This window comes from Chlorocebus sabaeus, chromosome 18 (assembly GCF_047675955.1).
Source record: "Chlorocebus sabaeus isolate Y175 chromosome 18, mChlSab1.0.hap1, whole genome shotgun sequence".
NCBI lineage: Eukaryota > Metazoa > Chordata > Mammalia > Primates > Cercopithecidae > Chlorocebus > Chlorocebus sabaeus.
The window spans coordinates 38,264,295-38,270,482 of NC_132921.1; the positions used below are offsets into that span (position 1 = coordinate 38,264,295).

Consider the following 6,188-nt stretch of genomic DNA (forward strand, 5'->3'; position numbering starts at 1 on the left):
CCAACGCCAAACCCGCCAGCCCCGCCAGCCGGCGGCAGGACCGAGGGAGGGTGCAAAAGGCGGGGGGCGGAGGGGGGGGAGATCAGATTAGGCGAAACTCAATAAGCTCCCAGCCCTCCAGCCCAAAGCTTCCACCATCGCCGCCACCAACGAGTCACTCCAATTGAGCCAGCATCGCCGCCCACCCGCCGGCCCGCCGGAATCGCGCCCATCTCCTGCAACCTCGCCCGGACCGGCATCCCGCCCCCTCGGCCCGGTCTCCCCCTTCCCGCCGGGTGCAAAGTCAAAGACCCAGCAAGGCGACGTGAACTTTTGCATGCAGGGCACACACGTCGCCCCCGGTTCCGGGCGTGCGGGGGCCCGCGGCGCAGAGGGAGGCTGGGCGCCCGGGCTCCCGGGCCAAGGTCGCCGCGCGTGCTCACCCATGTCCCGGCGGCTCCGGCTCCGCTGGCCCCGGCGCTCGCTCAGATCCCGGCTCCGGTCGCTCGCCTGAGCCCCCAAAGGTGCTGCTGCGGCAACTCCATGGCGATGAGCATCTGTCAAACGGCGAGCCGCGGGCTGGCCGCCCTAGCTCGGGGGGCGCCGGGGCCCCCGGGCGCGCGGAGGCGGCGGCGAGCGGCGGGCGCCCCGGCCGGCCCCGCGCTTCCCGCCCGACTCGGCCGCCTCCGCCGCGCCACCGATTTATGGAGAGAGATATCAAGGGGGAAAATGGCGTCTCCGGAGCCCGAGGAGTCCTGGAGTAATCACATTCACACACACACGCCCGCACGCACACACACTCGCACACACTCGCACACAGGCGCGCGGCGAGCCCTGCTAATTTTAGCAGGAGCCAAAAAAAAATTTATATATATATATATATCCCCGTCTCTCCGATCAATGCTTTTTTTTTTTTTTTTTTTTTTTGCTTTTTTTTTTTTTTTTTTGCTTTTCTTCAAAGGATGGGTTGGAGCGTTAAAAATGTTGCTGGGTTTGGGCTCGCAGGAGGCGGCGCGCGGAGGGCGAGGGCGCTTTTGCTGAGCTGTGCAGTTCGGTCCGCGGCGCCCAGCGGCCCTGCCCGCCCGCTTGTCCGCCCGCGGTCGCTAGTGTTGCCGCCGCCGCCGCCGCTGCTCCATGGCCGCGCCCGCCCCGCGCCCCCGCCGCGTCCCGTCGCCGCCCGCCCGCGTCCCCGGCGAGCGCTGGACTGGGGTCGGGCCCGTGTGCCTGCCTCCCGCGCCCTCTCCGAGTCCCGGACTCCTAGTGAAAGGAAGGGGGAGGGCGCGGGCGCGGGAGGGAGAAGGATCGGAGCGGCAGCGCGGCCCAGCCGAGCGGGTACCGACCGTCACCCCGCGATCTTCCTCGCAGGGGGCGCCGGCGCCCAAGCTGCTCGCCCGAAGGGCCCAGGGCCGCTTCCCAGACCGGAGACGGGGGAGGCGCAGCCAGTAGCGAGCCGCGAGCGACCTCTCCCCCACCCGCCCCCCTGCCCCAGTGAATTTCTGTCAATTGAAGGGAGCGGGTCTCTTGCCCGGGGAAAAGGAAAACAGTTCGTGGACGGGCATCCGGGACCCCTCGCCGCCCCCAGCGCCCCTCCCGCTCCCCGGAGCCCTTGCGGCCCAGTGGCTCCTGCGCGCCGGAGTCCGCCGCGAAGACTGAGCGGCCGCGGGGAGCGCCGCGGGCTAGGCGCGTATTCCTGGGCTCAACACTGCCACTATCTGACACAACAGGAGCAGTGTCGGGGGGGTCCTGCGCGCCCAGACGTGAGCTGTGATAGGCTCTCGAAACTAGGCGCATTTTTTTTTAACCTGGTAATTACATTTCACTTTCAGGGGTTTTTTTTGGGTTTTTTTGTTTGTTTGTTTTTTTGTTGTTGTTAAGCGACTTGTATGCATTCCGATCTCGTGCATTTTCTCGTTATTTACGAGAATTGGACACTTGATGAAGGGAAGGACCCGGAGAGACGGCAAACGCGCAATGGCATGCAGTTGTCTTCAGGGTGGTGGGAATGAACAAAGTGGAATGTCTTCAGTTCTTACAAAATATGGTGGCATTTTTAATCTCTGAGTGTTTGTATTTGGCCTACAAAGGGGGTCTTTTCAGGGAAACCGAGGAATGGAACCCTTCAGAGACATGTCTACATTATAAAACAATATAGGATAGATACGGATTCGGGAAGGTCTGCAGATGGTTCCGCTTAAAGACCTTGAAGTAAAGTTGACTGAGAACTCAGATTCTGAGACGAATCCTTTCACGTTCTTCATGAGAGTTTTGGGCTATTTGGACTGAGGAATGATTTGGAGGTGAGTCAGGGGCATTACCTCACTGAGGCCATCAGTGGCTGCCTCCTTGCATTGGCTGCTGGTTTGAGTTCCTTCACAGAACTTCTTCGTCAAGTTTTTCATAGGAAAGCTGCAGTGAAGTGGAGTGAAAGAGACTGTGGACTGAAGGGTGAACCCCTTCCAGCCCCAATCCCATCCCGATTCCTGTCTGGATGCAGGTTCAGTCTGACTCAGAACGGATAGTTCACCCTTTTACTGATCCAAGTGCTCTGTCCTCTTTTATTCAGAGGAATGTTGTGACTGGCCACGAACGTTTCCTCTGTCACTGCAAGACCTCCCGTGGAGCCATGTTTCAATAGGTCTTCTACTAGGCTTTATTACTGCGTCATTGTTATTGCTAGGAAAATAATGCTTGATTAGGAAAAAAAATAGCAGGCCATATGAGCTGATGATAGAAGTAGAGATCAAGGCACAGAATACAATATCAAACAACTATTCTCTGTAATCAAATGACCTTTCTCATTTGCTTGTACACCCAGATTTCTGAAATCCTATACCAAAAATAGAGAACTAAGATAGCATGTAACCTATTCCCCACACTTTTCCAGTGGAGAAAGTAGCCCCAGAAATCAGAAGGGTTTGTCCACAAGCATTTGACTGTCTGATGCCATCCAAAACAGAACTAAAGCCTATTGCCCTAGTCCTTTCCCTTCTATAACCTAGGCATATTTACAGGGTCTTCCTTCCTGTGGTGGTGTGTGGATTAGAAGACTAGCTAAGAAAAGCACATACCTTATTAAAATTCACTACAATAGATGATAAGTCTGTAGAATTATAATGCAGTAGAAGTTTACCTGTGAGACCACCTATTAGAATCCCATCTTTTTAAAACTGGGGAAATGATGCACTACCCCAAGCCACTAAGTTAATTCAAAGCCAGAAATAGATGCCGTGTTCCTTGACGTCTTATCCAACGTTCCTTCCTTATATGTAGCCCATCTTTGAATCATGAGAGGGGAGAGGAGAGAAAGAAAAGGAGGGATATTCTCACTCGCTTACATATATATGAAAAAATATATATGCCTGTGTGTGTGGGGGGGGTACAGTCATGCACCCATAATAATGTTTCGGTGAACAACAGACCACATATATGACTGTGGTCCCATATAATATAATACTTTACTTTTGCTATACATTTTCTATGTATAGATACACAAATACTTACGACTGTGTTACATTTGCCCACGTTATTTAGTACAGTAATATTCTGTACAGGTTTGCAGCCTAGAAGCAATAGGCTATCCCATATAGCCTGGGTGGGCAGTAGCCTACATCATCTAGATTTATGTAACTGCACTCCATGATGTTTGCACAATGTCACCTACCGATGTATTTCTCAGCACACATCCCCATGGTTAATTGAAGCATGATTGGAGATCTATATATATATATATACACACATATAAATATATACACATATAAATATGTATACATATGTGAAATCGATACAATAGATATTTTATACATATTAATATTTTTAGTATATAACAATATATTACAAATATAAAAATTTTCATATATCATAATAAAGGATTTCTAAAAACTAAAACCCCATCACTGAACTATACATCTGTTAATAGAATAGGACCTATGTTCAAATCCTAGGTGAATGTCACAGGAATTCTTCTCCTCTTATTTCTCAATTCGACCACTTTGTGATCATCTGAGAAACCAACCTTGACACACAGAAAGTCTGAATTTCATCTAGCCTGAAAATAGAGTCGGACAATTTTAAGATACCCGTTTCCAGGGCCCAGGAACCCTTGAAAAAATCAAAAAGCCATCCGAGCACTTGATGGGAATGCACAGGACATACATCTCTTAGTACCACACAGTCTTCAATATCTGAATCATGCGGACACTCAGCAAATAATTATGGAGCGTGGTGATGTGCCAAATACTTTGATAGCAACTAGAGATATAAATGTGACCAAGACATAGTCCCCATCCTCACAGAATTCATGACCTAGTGGGAAAGATTGTCATGAGAACTTCTGACTACAACTAATTCTCAAAAATATCAGAAAGGAGAGGCTTACAAAGTGCATGGAGTACAGATGCTGGATTGGTGGGAGGAGAGTGGGGTCTGAAATCATGTCTTCTTAAAAATTGCTGCACATTTATTTTCTATGTGTATTTAATACACACTTTTCATTTTCCCCTTTGCACACACATATATTTTTTTCCATTACCTGTTTTTCAACCAAATTTAAAACTTATGAGAACTAGGCTGTGCCTTGCATGGACAATGTCAATAAATGTAGTTGAGAATAATTGTTCCTCTGATGTCACCAAATATCTGAATTGCTGCCAACTGGACTATTGCTCTGTGTTCTGGGCATCCATATGCCTAACCTATAAAATTACCATGATGATAACTCCTTTTTGTCCAAGGCCCTATGCCAGATGTACTCCAAGGATCTGCAGAATGATCATTTGCAGCAGGATTTGAGGACTAGAGGGATATATACAACTCAAGGTTTGCCTCAAAGCACAAGAGGAAGTCATGTCATTTTCTTTCTTTCTTTTTGTTTTTCTTGAGACGGAGTCTCGCTCAGTCACCAGGCAATGGTGCAATGGCGTGATCTCAGCTCACTGCAACCTTCACCTCCTGGGTTCAAGCCATTCTCCTGCCTCAGCCTCCTGAGTAGCTGGGACTACAGATGTGCGCCACCATGCCCTGCCAAAGTTTGTATTTTTAGTAGAGACGGCGTTTCAACATGTTGGCCAGGATGATCTCCATCTCTTCACCTCATGATTCGCCTGCCTCGCCTCCCAAAGTGGTGGAATTACAGGCATGAATCACCATGCCCGGCCCAGGTCATGTCATTTTCACATCTCTGAAGCTAAAGGTAAAAAGAAATGCGACAAACCCATCCTTTTTTCCTTTATAAGAAGTTGAGATCAAACAGTGTAATCAAATACTCAGAGCCAGTCACCTTCTACAGTGTTGATTCCCGCCTTTCTGGGAAATGGGTTAGTAATATCTAATGTAGTGCTTCTCAATACTGATTACGAATCAAAATTACCTGGAGGAATTACTGATGCTTGGGATCCATCTTTATTTAACTGGTCTTGCATAGACCCAATGTCAGTACTTTTAACAAAATCCTAGGTGCTTCTGATATGTAACAAGCATTGAGAATCACGAATCCAATTGAAAGCACATGCTCCCACAGTGTGATCAGGATACTTACAAAGCTCCTACCCTCTTAGCTAACATAGCATGCGTAGGTGTCCCTAAACAAAGGAGGTGATAGCCACCAGGAACTATATACAGTGAATAAGTCACATTTGGAGTTTAGGGGCCATTCTGGAAATGTAGAAATTCAGAGTATGTTCTATGCTGGAATAACAAAAGACCATAGACCAGACCATAAAGGAGACTCAGTTATAAACTTATTTGATAAGTCCCCTCATCTCTCTGCCCCGCCAATTCCACTTCCGAAAAAAAGAGGAGTATTTGAAAGCCTCTAAGGACCAAACCAGCCCTACAGTTTTCTCAATTTTTGATTCTAGGTCACAAGAGAGTCCCAGAAGAACAGTGAGAGCATATTGGGAACAGTCAGATTGGGATGTGAAAGCTTTTCTTAAATGTAAGAAGAGCGTCAGGGAAAATACAAACGAGATTACTTGACTCTGCTCGAGGGTGGAGCGGGTGGGTGATAACAAGCCCTGGTCAGCTGAGGTTATGAGGAGGCAGACCTCAGCTCAATATAATGAAAAATACTGTTATTGAACCTACATTGAGAACAAATCACTACTTAAATAATATTGAGCTCCCTGTCTTGAGAAGTATTCCAAAAAAAAAATTTGGGTCTTTAATTTTTCATTTCCTCCCAACTGCTGATTGAGGGGAAATTTTTTTGAAAG

The 6,188-nt window shown here is 48.4% G+C and overlaps 1 protein-coding gene across 1 annotated transcript in view; it reads right to left on the bottom strand.

Annotated features, from left to right (window-relative positions):
- Nucleotides 1-882, bottom strand: part of SETBP1 (SET binding protein 1) — a 378,123-nt gene extending 377,241 nt beyond the window's left edge. The window contains exon 1 of the mRNA XM_007974168.3: nt 423-882. The gene's annotated coding sequence lies outside the window, so the exon portion shown is untranslated. The remainder of the gene's footprint in view (nt 1-422) is intronic.
- Between the last annotated feature and the right edge of the window lie 5,306 nt (nt 883-6,188).